Here is a 16,646-nt window from a genome sequence, read left to right on the forward strand (position 1 = left end):
CCACCCCCCCCCCCCTTTCCTATCTTCTTCTTCTTCCTCAAGCTTCAAGCAAGCACCCATGGCAGCTACCCTTTCCCCCTCTGCCTCACCCTCATCCCCACGAACACCTCCTCATGTCGTCACCACCCTAGCTTCAACCACCAACGACCTTCCCCTTCCGCCATTGAAGCCCGACGTACAAACAACCATAGTTTCCATCACCATCGTCCCAAACGACCATGGTTGCTTTTCAGCTCGCGCTGCTGCTCCGTTCTCTTCTCCGACCAGCCCGACATGTTGCTGCTTCACCACTGCTTCAGCTGCGTTGCTGCTGCCTCAGTTTTGACTGCCATGTCCATGACGTTGCTGCGCCGCTGCTGCTGCCGTTCTGCCGCTGCTGGTGCTGTCGTTCCGTCGCTGCTGCTACTGCCGTTCCGCCGCTGCTGTTGCTGCCAGCTGCTGCCTGCATTAACTGCTACATCTTCGCTGCTGCTCGACGTTGTTGCTTCTCCATCAAGTTTAATCCGTCGAAGTCGTTGTGTGATGTTTTGAGTTCGTCAAAGGAAGGTGAGTTTATCGTTGAAGGAAAGATTTGTTAGGGCGTTGGTAGTTTTGATGCGATATTTGTTTCCAGGCAGATTTGTTTTCGTTCAAGTTCGTCATTATTTCGATCCGGTTAGTGTTTTTTTTTGAGTTTTATTTTTGTCCATATTTTTGTTTGATATTTTACGGATCCAAAATCGTTAAAGAATTCAATTTTTGTTTTGTTTGTCCGTAGTTGAAATAATTTTAGTTTGTTCATATGTTTCGTTAAATTAATTTTCAGATTTCAAAATAGAAGTTTAATTAGTTGTTTTCATGTTTATTTTATGTTTGTATTATTGTTTAAGTAAGTATTTGTTAGTTTGATGTTTGTTAGATTCAAATTGAAATTTAATCAACTATTTCTTCAATTTGTTTCATGTGTTTACGTATTGTTAGAAATTGTTAATATTGTTAAGTTCAAGTTTAAGTTCATAATTGTTTCTTCGTCGATCTTGTTATTTGTTTAAAGAATTTAGTTGTATTAAAGGAATATATTGTTTTAATCGTTTAATCCGTCATGTTTGTTGTCTTAAAATAGATTCATTCATGTTCATACTTTGTTTGGATGATCTTGAATCCGAATTTTGTATAGTTTGATTTCTTGTTTACCATTTATGATTATTGCTTGAATTGTTCTCATAATCTTGTTTAAAGTTTAATATAAGAATTGTTTGTTGTAATGTTGTTAGAGTTGATTTTAAGTTCAATATGATTGAATTTAGAAATCTTCATACTTTGTTTGTTGTTGTTGTTGAATCCGAAAATAGGATTGTTTGTTGCTAAAATATTGTTCAATCAAATTTTAGTTGTTCTTTGTTGTTCAATTCGTGTTCATGTGATTTGTTGTTGAAATGTTGTTAAATTCGTGTTCATGTGATATTGTTGTTATGATGTTCATCCATGTTCATATTGTTGTTTAAATATTGTTAGAAATTGATCATATTGTCTATATTTTGGTTAAGTTTGATTAATTGATGTGTTATAGCTGATGGGTAGTTTGGTAAATTTGTAGTACGTTCAGGGGTAGTTTGGTAATTTCAGTAAGGTCGGAGGGGGTAGTTTAGGAATTGTACATTTTGTAATTGTTTATTTGAAGCATGGGGGACAAAATGAAATGGGGTGAGTTGTGATATGGTTATTTAATATAAAGGGGGGACAAGATTTAATTTAAAGGGGAATCTTGCATTATTTTAAATAAAGCATGGGGGACAAAATATAATGGGGTGGTGTGATATGTTTATTTAATGTAATGGGGATGAGTGGAAAGATAATGGGTTGGGTAGAGAAAAAGTATTGATTTAATTGATTAAAAGATTTATGGGATGAGATTATATATATGTGAAGTCTTGAACACAAGACATAAGGGACAATACAGAGAGAACAGAAATAGGGAGAGAGATACGAAAAAAAATACACACACAGATAGAGAGAAAAAAAAACGGACAGAGAATAGAAGAGAGAAAAATTCCAAAAAATATTTAAGTTTTCAAAATAAAATAAAACTAAAAAAAAATCTACTGCTTTCTTTCTTTGTTTGAAATTAGTATTAATGGTTGTTGTTTCATTTAAAGCTTAAAGCTTTTGTTTTTGGGATTACTACTCCACCGGTCTGTTACTGGGTTGTTACTGCTGCTGGACTTTTGTTGCTGTATTGTTATTACTGTCGCTGATTCTCATCATCATTTTCTTTTGCTTCCGATATCAGGTACACAACTGAAAGCTGGTTATTGTAATCCGAATATGAAGCATGAATACGAAAAAATAAATAGTTGAAATTTTGAATTAGTTTTAATTATATTCTGAATTTTATTTGTATGTATAATTTATTTAGTTTGCAAAAAAATCAGAATCGTGTAGCTATTTAATACATATAGTGGAATATCCGACGATAGCTTAACGATTGAACTACCTATATATTGCAAAAAATAAATAAATGGTGTAGTAACTTCGTCAAGTAAAAATCAAACGAATAGGCCATCTAGTAAGAATTTGGTAGAAATATTGTTTAGTTAAATAATATTGGTTAAGTTCAGCATGTAAATGGTCTAGGATTAAAATTGGATTGTTATTTTTTAATTTGACAAATTGAGAACATGCCTAGTATAATGTAACTAGGTAATAACATGTAAATAAATTAAGACATTTTCTCTTTATTTTGTAAAGAAAAATTTCAACAGAAAATGTAGGCATTTTAGGACTATTTTTTTTTAATATAATGAGATGAGCCTCGCCCAATAAAACACACTAATTGTGGGGCCCTCAATAACTGTTTAATTGATTACTTAGACTTCGGATGGGCCGTTTAACAAATTTCACGGCCTTCCCCAAAGTAAATAAAACGCTAATTGCTTTAGGCGCGGTATAATAATAATTCCATTCTTAAACATGGGTACGCATTTATGCGACCCAAACTAATTTGCATAATTAGGGATGCGTTCGCGTGACTTGATTATACTTCTAAAGGCATTTCGGATTATGCGTTCGCGCAACTTCGAGCAAATTTTTATTAAAAAGGGGTTCTTCGAAGAATATCAAATTAATTTCATATAACCTGAGATGTGCAGTTCACTATTTAATCATACAAGAGCGACAGACGTTCTTAATTTTATTTTAAGCACAATTTCGAACTTAAGTCTATTTTTATAAATAAATAAAAATTTCGAAAAAAATAAATAAATTATATTATCAATATCATTGTGTATACGTACGCGTAACACGATTTTTCACGTTAAAAAAATATATAATATATAAAACGGATACACGTATGCGTGATTCGATTCGAAGAAGGGTCCTTAATTACAAGCAGTCTAAATAGAAGCGGTAATAATAAAATTGGGCAATAAATATGCATTTAATAAATCAAAGTCAAATATAATAACAGTTAAGCGACCGTGCTAGAACCACGTAATTCGGAAATGCCTAACACCTTCTTCCGGATTAACAGAATTCCTTATTCAGGATTTCTGGTTCGCAGAATAACAAACAGAGTCATATTCTCCTCGATTCAGGGATTAAAAATTGGTGACTTGGGACGCCTTAAAATTCCCAGGTGGCGACTCTGAAACAAAACAAATAAATCCCGTTTCGACTGTCCTTTAATTGGAAAAAACTCCCACGCACCCTCGCGGGCGCGGAAAAAGGAGGTGCGACACCCGGATTCCGAAATTTTTCGAAGATAAAGTTTACCGATGAACTCCCGAACTCAAATATATGATTTTCTCTTAATTCCATGCCCAAAGTCGTTGTAAAAATCCAAAATATAAATTTCTAGGTCTCCTCCCAAAAACCCACAATTTCTACCAAATTTTCATGCTCAAATCCGTATATAATCCAAGTATTAACTCAAAACTAGTAGAATCCACTTATCTCATGCTTGGTGATAAAAATGACACTCCCAAGTTGCTCTAAAATCGGCTCCCATGAAAGAAAATGAGTGGAAATGAGTTAACCCCGATTTTTAAAGAACACACTGCCTCCAGCCTTTTTGCACCTACGATCTCTTGACTGCTTCTGCGACCCCGCAGGTGCGGACCAAACACCATTTTTGCGGTCCATGGCTCCCAGCCCATTCTCGCTTCTGTGTCCTCTCCTCCGCAGGTGCAGTCTCGCTCCTACATCGAAATGATCGAATCTGCGGCCAAAATCTCGCAGGTGCGGTTACACCAGATATCAGCTGCTTTAGTCCTTCTTCAAATTCCAAAATTGATCTGATAACCATCGAATCCACCCGAGGGCCCCGGACCCCAACAAATCATACCAACTAGTCACATAACATAATGCGGACCTGTTTGAGGCCTCAAATCATATCAAACAACGCTAAAATCATGAATCGACCTTCAATCCAAGCTTAATGAACTTTAGAATTTCAAACTTCTACATTCGATGCCGAAACCTATCAAATCCGGTCCGATTGACCTAAAATTTTGTACACAAGTCGTATTCGATATTACGGATCTAATCCAACTTCCGGAATTAGAATCCAGCCCCGATATCAAAAAGTCCACTTCCGATCAAACTTCTCAAAACCTTCAAATTTCTATCTTTAGCCAAATGACTCCAAAATGACTTACGGACCTCCGAATTTACTTCTGATCACGCTCCCAACACCAGAATCACCATATGGAGCTATTCCTAGACTCAGAATCCCAAACAGACATCGATAACGCTGAGATGCACTTCAAGCCAAACTTATGAGATTCTTTCAAAAATGCTAACTTCCACAATATGTGCTGAAATGCTCCCGGGCTATTCAAAACCCAATCCAAATATACGCCCAAATCCGAAATCATCATACGAACCTGTTGGAACCTTCAAATCTCGATTCCGAGGTCGTTTACTCAAAAATCTTATCTTAGTCGGTTCTTCCAACTTAAAGCCTTCGAAATGAGAATTCTCTTTCCAAACCGATTCTGAACTTTCCGATATTCAATTCCGACCACACATACAAGTCATAATACCGTAAGTGAAGCTACTCATGGGTTCAAACTGCCGAACGATGCGCTAGAGCTCAAAACGACCGATCGGGTCGTTACAAGATAAATCATCTAGCCACTCCAGATGATGTAGAAATCGCAAGCTAACTAGGTTTTTCGAAGTGTTCCGGAACAGTATACCACCAAACATCATCAACAACAACAGTCTCGTGTGCCAATCGATATCATTTGGCGATGAATCATCAGTAATCTCCGCGTCCATCGCCACCAGATGCTGCCGAACGGGCGTCTACTACAATCGACTGGTCCTACTCGTTACAGTCGGCTCCGCTGGCTGGAAACTGGTGATCCGCTGCAACATATGAAGTTAATCCACTTCCATATAGTCTCTAAGAGCATCTGGGTAAGCTACAGGTATACCATCAACAGGTAGCCTGAAAAGAACCTTCACGTCCTTAAGCGTGATGGTAGCCTCGCCGATGGGTAGATGAAACGTGTGCGTCTCCGGTCGCCACTGCTCTATCATAGCCGTGATCAACACCTAGTCGAACTACGACCGAACGATCTCTATGATCCTGTAAAAATCCGTACCCTAAAGTCGTCTAACTATACGGGGATGCAGTGGGTGATCCCTAATAAACTCCCACATATCATCTATACGTTTGGGGAGGAACGTTTGGGACAAACACTACCCATCCCAGATATGTGAAGACCTATGGTTGCCCTGTAGCAACAATAGCTCTCAAGATGCAGGTCCGGGATGCATAGGGGGAACTTCCATGACGATGTCTGTAAATTGAACAATATTCATTAAAATATTTTTCTGTTTAATTGTTTAACATCTTTAAATATATTGTAATATTTTTTATATTAAAATTTAATCGATAATTTTTCTATGTTATTATTTAGGTTGATACATTTTCTATGTTATTACTTTATATGTTAGTTTCTTACGTTATTTTATTGTTAGTTTATTATTTTATATGTTAGTTTCTTACTCATCTATTTTTGGGTATAATAAAATTAAATAATTAATTTGTATAACTATACATGATATAATTAATAAGTATTCATATAAAAATACTTAGGTTGATAATTTCCTATATTAATATTTCATATGTTAGTTTCCTACATTTTTCTACTAAAATTCTACATGATTTTGTTTGAACTATCATCTTTTTTAAGTTATTTTTGAATTCTAACAAAATTATATATTAAAATTTCATAAGTAATCAAGATATATTCAATAATTAATCATACAAAAAAATACTACAAACTTAATAGTAAATAATATTGAATTTATTTTATTCGTAACGATTTGTTTGTTAATTGTCATATTTTGCCTAAATTTCCCAGCAACTGATTATTTTATGATTCATATCTAATATTTGATAATTATCTAGTGACATATTAAATCCATAATTGAGTACTCTATCCGAGTTTGTTAAGGAGAGAACATAGTTTTTATTTTTTACAACGAAATCTTATATAGTACTAAAGTACTAATTGATTAAAGCAAAATCCTAACCATGGTTTAAATATTTAATGGCTTGTTCATAAATATATAGAAAAAAAATTCTCTCTTGTAGAAATTGTTCAGTATATTTTTTTGTTGGAATCAAATTTAAAACTTTTTTCACTTGAAGTGGGGCTTCATTGTTAAAGAATTGTAATTGCTTTAACAATTTTTTCATATTCCATACACAATGCAGTGTGTATGGAATTACAGGATGCCCCCTTTTTCTTTTTCTTTTTTGGTTTTGTGGAGTCCAAGTAAAAAATAGACGTGAAATTGCTTCATCTAGAATTTCATTACTACTTGAAGAAGTTGTTCAGTGTAATTTTGTTTTGGTTGGAATCAAAGTTAAAAATCTCTTTTTAGACGATGTAATAACGCTAATAGGGATTTTGTCTTGTCGGAGTAGGAAATGAGTTAAAATATAATATTAGATGTATAATGGTTCATATTCAAAAGGAAATGGAATGAATTGTAGATACGTTATAATGATTGTTTTTACTTGGACTCATGAAAGACAAAATTTACTTTGATTCCAACAAAAATATATTCTGAACAATTTCTACAAGAGAGAGAATTTTTTAATATATTTATGAACAAGTTATTAATTATTTAAAATACGGTTAGAATTTTATTTTAATTAATTAAATCTTAGCCATTAATTCTAACTTATGCCATATATCCCTAATCTAAATGAGAACTTGGGGAAAATGGAGAAAAGAGAAATGGAGAGGTGTTAGGATCCCTGAAGATGAACTGCGAGTTTCCCTCCCATTATTTCTATATATCATTTGTAAGGCCGGGAATGATTGCCTAATTTATCCAAGATATCTTGAGTTTAATTGTAATTAGTATTAGTACCTGCGCGATGCGCAGACATAAATATCAAATTATAATTTGAGTTATTAACATTACCTTAAAATTTAAAACTTTCAGATAATATGTTTCTTTTTATTTATATTTTTATTTTATATCCGTACAATCCAACTCCTTGATTTAGTACTTGTATTTTATTTTGTGGTCAACATTAAATAATACTAAACATATCGCGTTTGTGATATGTCTTGTTTGAGATATTGTTTAACAAAAATTTTACTACCACTTTATGTTTCACCGCAAATTCGAATAAGTCTTATCCTTCTACATTTTCACCCAAAACAACTCTTTCTTTAATCTTTGCTTCTAGTTATTGCATTATCTATTACTTAATCATGTTATATTCATGTAATCTTTTATTATCTTACCAATTGATTTGATATCTTGCTTATTGGCCTTTTGATAAACATATATAAATATAAATTTTTTTATTCCTAAAAGCTAATTTATTTTTGTACTTTTATCCTCTTAATATAAAATATTTTTAAATTTTTGATTATTGCTATTAAGTTACCTAATATGTAGTATTTTATTTTCTTATGTGGCTTTCATTAACATGCCTCTTTATTTAATATCATAATCTATTTATATCCTTTAATATTATTAAATAAATCGATGTATGATTTTTTAATATTGAAAAAATATTTATTTTATTTAAAATTAATACTCAAAATTATTAAATAGTTTAAATTCATTAATAATATTTTTAAGCATTATATATTTACTTTATTTTTTTAAACTAATTCTTAGTATAAATAATCTCGCACTATCTCTAATTTATTAATATTTTGATATTTTTAAAATTATTAAGTCTATTAGTTATGTGGCCTTATCCACATCATGACATTTTTTATCATACTTAAAAACACTTTTTATATCAAATTTAAATAAGTTTTATCCTTTTTTGTTCTTTATGATAGAAATTTTAATTTTTTCTCTGTTTGTTTCTTATTGTGCTATTGTATATTCAATACTTAATATTATTAACGTTGTCGCGTGATTTTTATTAGTTTACTTGAATTTAATATCCACTTTTATGACATTCATTTTAATATAATATAAATAATAAATAAAAATTATTTAAATAGTAACTTTGACTCTATTGCTCTACAATATAATATTATTATTTAATTATTTTTCCTACCATAACTGAATTATACATAAAATTTAATTAAAGATACCTATAGTAATGTATATTGTTCACAAATAAGGTCAGATACAAAGCTTGTACTAAATAAAAAATTATTATTCCAACTTAAAATTAATGTGTAAGATACAAAATAAAAATTTAATTAATTCTTTCTCAAAAAAGGATACCTGCCATAATTGAATTATACACAAAATTTTAATAAAAGATACCTACAGTAATGTATATTGCACCCAAATAAGGTCAGATACAAAGTTTGTACTAAATAAAGAATTATTATTTCAACTTAAAATTAATGTGTAAGATACAAAATAAAAATTTAATTGATTCTTTCTCAGAAAAGGATACCTACCATAACTGAATTATATATAAAATTTTAATTAAAGATACATACAGTAATGTATATTGTACCAAATTAAGGTCAGTTACAAAGCTTGATCAATTAATTAAAATTCGTCCCTACCATAATTTATTCCGTCCCTACCATAATTATATAAAAAAAAATGTTAACTAAATTATACTACTAATAGAGATTTGTATCATAATTAAAAAATAATTCTTATTGAACTATTACTTCCATTAATTATATTTTCATTTATAATTCAAATTTTTAATGTCGTCTTAAAATTGCCAAGTGACTTTTTTTAGCTTGCCACTTGGTTTAACCTCATGCTTCACTACTCTCCTTTTAATATAATATAGATAATTATGTTTCCATTTATAATTTAAATTTTTAATGTTGTCTTAAAATTGCCAAGTGGCTTATTTTTAATTTGCCACTTGGCTTAACCTCATGCTTCACTACTCTCCTTTTAATTTAACTATAATATATATATATATATAATATTACTATTTAATTATTTTTCCTACCATAACTGAATTATACACAAAATTTAATTAAAGATACCTATAGTAATGATGTATATCATTCACAAATAAGGTCAAATACAAAGCTTGTACTAAATAAAAAATTATTATTCCAACTTAAAATTAATGTGTAAGATACAAAATAAAAATTTAATTAATTCTTTCTCAAAAAAGGATACCTGCCATAATTGAATTATACACAAAATTTTAATAAAAGATACCTACAGTAATGTATATTGCACCCAAATAAGGTCAGATACAAAGCTTGTACTAAATAAGAATTATTATTTCAACTTAAAATTAATGTGTAAGATACAAAATAAAAATTTAATTGATTCTTTCTCATAAAAGGATACCTACCATAACTGAATTATATAAAAAAATTTAATTAAAGATACCTACAATAATGTATATTGTACCAAAATAAAGTCAGTTATAAAGCTTGATCAATTAATTAAAATTCGTCCCTACCATAATTTATTTCGTCCATACCATAATTATACAAAAAAATGTTAACTAAATTATACTACTAATAGAGATTTGTATCATAATTAAAAAATAATTCTTACTGAACTATTACTTCCATTAATTATGTTTTCATTTATAATTTAAATATTTAATGTTGTCTTAAAATTGCCAATTGACTTTTTTTTAACTTGCCACTTGACTTAACATCATGCTTCACTACTCTCCTTTTAATATAATATAGCTGATTCTTCATAATACAACAACGTTGGAAGGAATATAATTTGACCCTTAATAGAAATCTTACTATTATTGCATCCCTCTAGCTAATAAACTGCTGTCATACTAAGTCATGTTGATACATTAATTGTGGCCTAATATCTATTTGGCCAAGTTTTAAAAATTAATTTTTTTTGAGAAGTATTTTTTCTTAAAAGTATTGGCTAATTAATATCTAAAACACTTTTGAGTAGCAATTAGTGTTTAGCTAAACTTTTAAAAAGTATTTTTAAGTGTATTTTTCTCAAAAGTATTTTTGGGGAAAACTAATTTTTTCTGCTTTTACTTTTACTCAAAAATACTTTTTTTTCTTTCCGAAACCTTATCCAAATACTTTAACTTTGAAAAAAAAAATGGCTTAAGAGAAGCTTTGCCAAATAGACTATAAGTCATGGTGTGCAGAGCTACTGGTACTTATGATGGAATGCAACAAGTACTCATAAAAATAGTCAAATTACGTGTAAGTTGATCCGGATATCATGATTAAGGGAAATGCCCGGGGCCGGGGTGGGGGGGTTACTCCATTGCTCAAATTTTTAAACTTTCTCCTTTTATAACCATTCATTGTTTCAATCTGATCGTCATTTATGTATATCGATGATCAACTTGACCCAGCTCAACTGCTTCCATCAAAGCTTGTTGATTGGCCAATGGCCTACAGTCAAAAATATGAAATAATTCACCATGTCATTGCATTTCTTCTTTGCTGCCTCATGCTACCTTAATCTCTAAGCTTGGAAAGAGTAAAATATATTGGTGTTTTGATTCATCAAACATTGAATTCTTCTTAACAAATCCTAAGAATTCCGAGTTTTAATGACATGCGTAATGGCCTACGTAATCTTGATTTATTAAATGATTTTTTCCTGTTTGATTTTTTTGAATTGAGTATTAATTAACCATTATGGATCTGACTTTATGGGATGACCCTCCTTTTATCTCATTTCGATTTGCGGGTGCGATCTTGGTGTATATCCGGATCGCTTTTATGTGAAAATTTGATAAAAATGTTAATTTTGCCTTTTAAATTGAATATAAGTTGACGTCGGTCAATATTTTGGGTAAACAAACCCGGACCCGTAATTTGACGGTCCCGAAATATCTGATGAAAAATATGGGAGTTGGGCGTATGTCCGGAATTGAATTCTGAGGTCCCAAGCCCGAGAAATGAATTTTTGAAGAAAATTATTTGACTGAAATTATAAGAGTTTTTGGAAATTTAAATGTGTTTGAATTTGACCGTATCGGGCCCATATTTTGGTTCCAGAGCACGGTACAGGTCTTATATGGTATTTAAGTTGAGCCTGTAAAATTTGGTAAGAAACGGATTTCATATGACGTGAATCGGACCCTCGGTTATGAAAATTTGAACTTAAGAGTTATATAGAATTTTCTTTGATTTTGATGCTAAACTTGAAGTTCTAGGTGTTATTTTGGCGATTGATCGCAAGAGTAAGTCTGTATGATGTTTTTAGGGTTGTGTGCATGTTTGGTTTGGAGCCCTGAAGGCTCGAGTGAGTTTAGGATAGGCCACGGGATATTTTTACACTTAGAAAAGTTGCAGGTTTTGCTGCTTCAGGTGCACAAACATTCTGTGCTTCGCGATCACGAAGCTACTCTTGCGATCGCGAAAGGGAAACAGGGTTGGGGAGGATTTTACCCTATGCGCACGCGAGACTCAGGTCGCTAACGCGGAGCATTGGGGGGGTTGCTCTACGCGAACGCGACCAGTCAATCGCGAACGCATAGCTTTAGGAGGGGCTGGTCTGGGAACCTAGGGAGAACTACGCGAACGCGACCCCTCTATCGCGAACGCGAAGCTTCTCCCGCGATCGCGTAAGTCCACAATTGGCAGCTCTTCGCGAACGCGACAGTGCTCACGTGAACGCGATGAACACTGTCGCCCAGCAGTTAAAACATTAACAGAAACGGGAATAAGGCATATTTTCATATCTCCTTCCCTAAAATCAAACCTCGATTTTTTAAAAAACGTTTCAGCACCAAATCATAGGTATGTGTTCCTAAACCCATCTCCTTCATTTTCCATCAACACCCATTAGATTTCTAGGCCTAAATATTGTTCTTCCATGGTAGAATTAGGGATTTTGGGTAGAATTAGGGATTTCGGGTAGAATTAGGGCTTTTTGAATAATTGGAATTTAGACCTCGTTTTGGGGTCGAATTTCAAAACTAATTGCGTATTCGGGCTCGTGGGTGAATGACTGATAGAATTTTGGTCCGAACCCCGAGTTTTGACCAAGCGGGCCTGGGATTAATTTTTGACTTTCTGGGAAAAATGATAGAAGACCTATAATTAAGCATTGGGTATGAATTCGTTTGCATTTATGTTGTTAAATTAATTTGGGCTAGATACAAGTAAATTGGAGACGAATTCTAAAGGAAAAGCGGTGTTTGAGGCTTGAGTTGGCCGTGAAAGTTCGAGGTAAGTGTTTGGTCTAACCTTAGTTTGAGGGAATAAGTATTATGCTTTATTTGTTATGTGCTAGTGAGTGTACGACGTATAGGTGTGGTGACGAGTATCAATACGTTGGTGTCAAGCATGCCCGTGAGTCTTAAAATATGATCGTTGTGTTTTCTTAATAAATACTACAATTGCCTAAATTGTTGATGATTCATGTTGAGCAAGACGTATGATTATCTTCTTGGTATTGGTTTATTATTGAGCATTGGCTCCAGTTGAGGTCCATTTGTGAAGTTAATTATTGGTACAAATTTGGTTATAGCTTACTCCCTTGCTAGGACGTAATTATTTCTTACTGTTGATTCCCTTGCCGGGATGTGTTTATTCTTGTTGTTGATTCCCATGCTGGGATGTTGTTGCTGCTATTGCTTGGGTGAGGAAAGAGAGATAAAGCTCGAAGGGTGATGTCGTGCACATTCATATTTATGCATATGGTGAGGAAAGAGTGATAAAGCACGAAGGATGATGCCGTGTACATTTTCATTGATATTGATGCATATGGTGAGAAAGAGAGATAAAGCACGAAGGGTGATGCCGTGCACATTTCTAATATTTACATGGTGAGGAAGAGAGATAAAACACGAAGGGTGATGCCGTGCACATTTTCATTACTTGATTTCATTGGTGAGGATTGAGAGTAAAAGCACGAACGGTGATGTCGTGCACTTATTGCCTGTTTGTTATGAGTTCTTGCTACTTTCGGTTCAATTACCTTAATTGTCTTATTCCACTATTACTGTGATTCTTTACGTTGGTATATCCTCATAGCTTGTTACCCCTCCCCCGTTACTTTTGAATTATTTCTATTACTGTTATTCTGCTAGATACGTTTACTGCAGGTTATTTGTTTGTTGTGTCCTAGCCTCGTCACTACTTCGCCGAGGTTAGGCTCGACACTTACTCAGTACATGGGGTCGGTTATACTGATACTACACTCTTCACTCTTTTGTGTAGATCCTGGTACTGGAGCATACGGACCTTAGTTAGGGGTTGCTGCCTTTAGTCTATCAGGAGACCCGAGGTAGTCCTGCAGGCGTCTGCAGGCCTTGGTGTCCCCTTCCTATCTTGTTTCTCTGTTCTTTTCTATTTCAGATACATACATGTATCTATTTGTTCAGACCCTACTTGTAGTATTCTTAGATAGTCCGTGAGATTGTGACACCAGTTCTGGGTGGTTTATGTTTATGGATTGGTATTGGTATTAGCTTAATTGTTAAATTTTATTCTTCTGCATTATTATTTTCGTTGTTTATAATCTGTTAACTTGCATTTGTAGGTTAAAAATGAAAAGGGTAAATTAATCGGAATAATTAGCTAGCCTAGCTTTCATTAGTAGGCACCATCACGACTCCCGAGGGTGGGAAATTTGGGTCGTGACAAGTTGGTATCATAGCTATAGGTTGCTTAGGTCTCGCAATTCACGGACAAGCTTCGTAGAGTCTGAGGGATCGGTACGAAGACGTCTGTGTTTATCCCTAGAGGCTACAGAGTTAGGAACAATTTCACTTCTATTCTTCTCTGTCGTGCAATTTTGTTTTTCAATGCTAATTGAACTTCTACTCTGTTCTTTCGTAGATGGAGAGAACACGTACTTCCTCATCCGATGATCAGTAGCCCGAGCCCCCAGCGGCAACATCTACGAGGGACAGAGGGTGAGGCCGAGGCCGTGCTAGAGGCCGAGGTAGGGGCAGAGCTCAACCTAGAGCAGCAGCACCAGCGGCGGAGCCTCAGGTTGAGTTTGATGATGAGGTTCCGGTCGAGACAGTTCCAGTGGGCCCAGCTCAGGTCTCAGAGGGGTTCATTGCTACCCCAGTACTCCAGGATGCTCTGGTCCATCTAGTGGTCCTTATGGAGAATGTCACCCAAGCAGGCTTACTTCCTGTAGCCCCAGCCGTCTCTTAGGCTGGGGGAGGAGCACAGACTCCCGCTACTCGTACTCCGGAGCAGATGACTCCCCAGTTTCAGACTCCAACAGCTCAGCTAGTTGGAGCAGTTCAACCGGGTGTAGTAGCTCAGACCGGTGATGGAGCACCTATGTTTGCCGATGCTTTGTGGAGACTGGATAGATTCACCAAGCTGTTCACTACTACTTATGGTGATACATCTTCGGAGGATCCCCATGATTATTTAGACAGCTGTCATGAGGTTCTTCGGAACATGGGGATAGTGGAGACCAATGGGGTCGACTTTGTTGTTTTCCGTCTGTCAGGTTCCGCAAAGAAATGGTGGAGAGATTATTGTTTGGCCAGACCAGTTGGATCACCAGCTCTCACTTGGGACCAGTTCTCGCAGCTATTTCTTGAGAAGTTTCTTCCAGTCACTCAGAGAGAGGAGTACCGCAGGTGGTTCGAGCATCTCCAGCAGGGTTCTATGACTGTCACCTAGTATGAGATGAGGTTTATTGATTTGGCTCATCATGCTCTTCTGATACTCTCCACCGAGAGAGAGAGAGAGTGAAGAGGTTTATTGAGGGACTCACTCAGCCTATTAGATTGTATATGGCTAAGGAGACAGGTAGCGAGATTTCTTTACAGGATGCAGCCAATGTGGCCAGGCGGGTTGAGATGATTTTAACTTAGGGGAGCGGTCAGGGGTCTGATAAGAGGACTCGTCATTCTAGCAGGTTCAGTGGTGCCTCGTCTGGAAGCAGGGATTCTTTTGGTAGAGGTCATCCTCCTAGGCCATTTCAGTTAGCACTCCAGGTTTCTCACGGTGCTCTAAGTGGTCGTGGTTCTCATATGCAGTATTCTGATTAGTTGCCCTATAGTGCACCACCAACTCCTGTTAGTGCACCTCCGCTTCAGATTTTTCAAGGTGGTTATCCAGGTCGTCAGGGTCAGTTTCAGGGTCAGCAGTCTCAACAGCTGAAGTCTTGCTATACTTGCGGCGATACGAGGCATATTGCTAGGTTTTGCCCTCGAGCCTCGGGCAGTTTCAACACCAGGGTTCTCGTGCTATGGTTCCAGCACCGAGTGTTCCACTGCTCGCTCAGAGATGCTAGAGGTAGGGGTAGAGGTATTAGAGGTGGAGGTCAGACCGCTAAAGGTAGAGGCCAGGTAGCTAGAGGTAGAGGCTAGCCAGCAGGAGGCCATCCTAGGGATACAGTTCAGAGTGGTGGCGTCCAGCCTCGATATTATGCCATACCAGGTAGACCTGAGGCTGAGGCCTCCGATACAGTTATCACAGGTATGGTTTCAGTGTGCAGTATTCTTATCTATTTGATCCAGGGTCCACATATTCTTATGTATCATCTTATTTTGCCCCTTATTTGGTTGTGCCTCGTGATTCTTTGAGTGCTCTTGTATATGTGTATACCGGTGGGTGATTCTATTGTGGTAAATCGTGTTTATCGTGCTTGCGTGGTCGTTATTGGGGGTCTTGAGACCTATGTAGATCTCTTGCTTCTCGATATGGTAGATTTTGATGTCATTCTGGGGATAGATTGATTATCACCTTATCATGCTATATTGGACTGTCATGCCAAGACTGTGACCTTAGTATTACCGGGGTTGCCTCGTTTGGAGTGGAGAGGGACTCCTGGTCATTCTACCAGCAGGGTTATCTCATATATGAAGGCTCGGCGGATGGTTGATAAGAGATGTTTGGCCTATTTGGTGTATGTTCCTGATTCTAGTGTTGAGGTTCCTTCTATGGATTTTGTGCCCGTTGTTCGTGAGTTTCCAGAGGTATTCCTTTCAGACTTGCCGGGGATGCCACCCGACAGGGATATTGACTTTTGCATTGATTTGGCTTGGGGCACTCAGCCCATTTCTATTCCGCCATATCGTATGGCCCCGCCAGAGTTGAAAGAATTAAAAGAACAGTTGTAGGACTTGCTGGATAAAGGCTTTATTAGACTGAGTGTCTCGCCTTGGGGTGCACCAGTATTGTTTGTTAAGAAGAAGGATGGGTCGATGAGGATGTGTATAGATTATCGGTAGTTGAACAAAGTCACCATCAAGAACAAGTATCCATTGCCGAGGATTGATGATTTGTTTGATCAGCTTCAGGGTTCCA

The sequence above is a fragment of the Nicotiana tabacum genome, chromosome 22 (assembly GCF_000715075.1).
Source record: "Nicotiana tabacum cultivar K326 chromosome 22, ASM71507v2, whole genome shotgun sequence".
NCBI lineage: Eukaryota > Viridiplantae > Streptophyta > Magnoliopsida > Solanales > Solanaceae > Nicotiana > Nicotiana tabacum.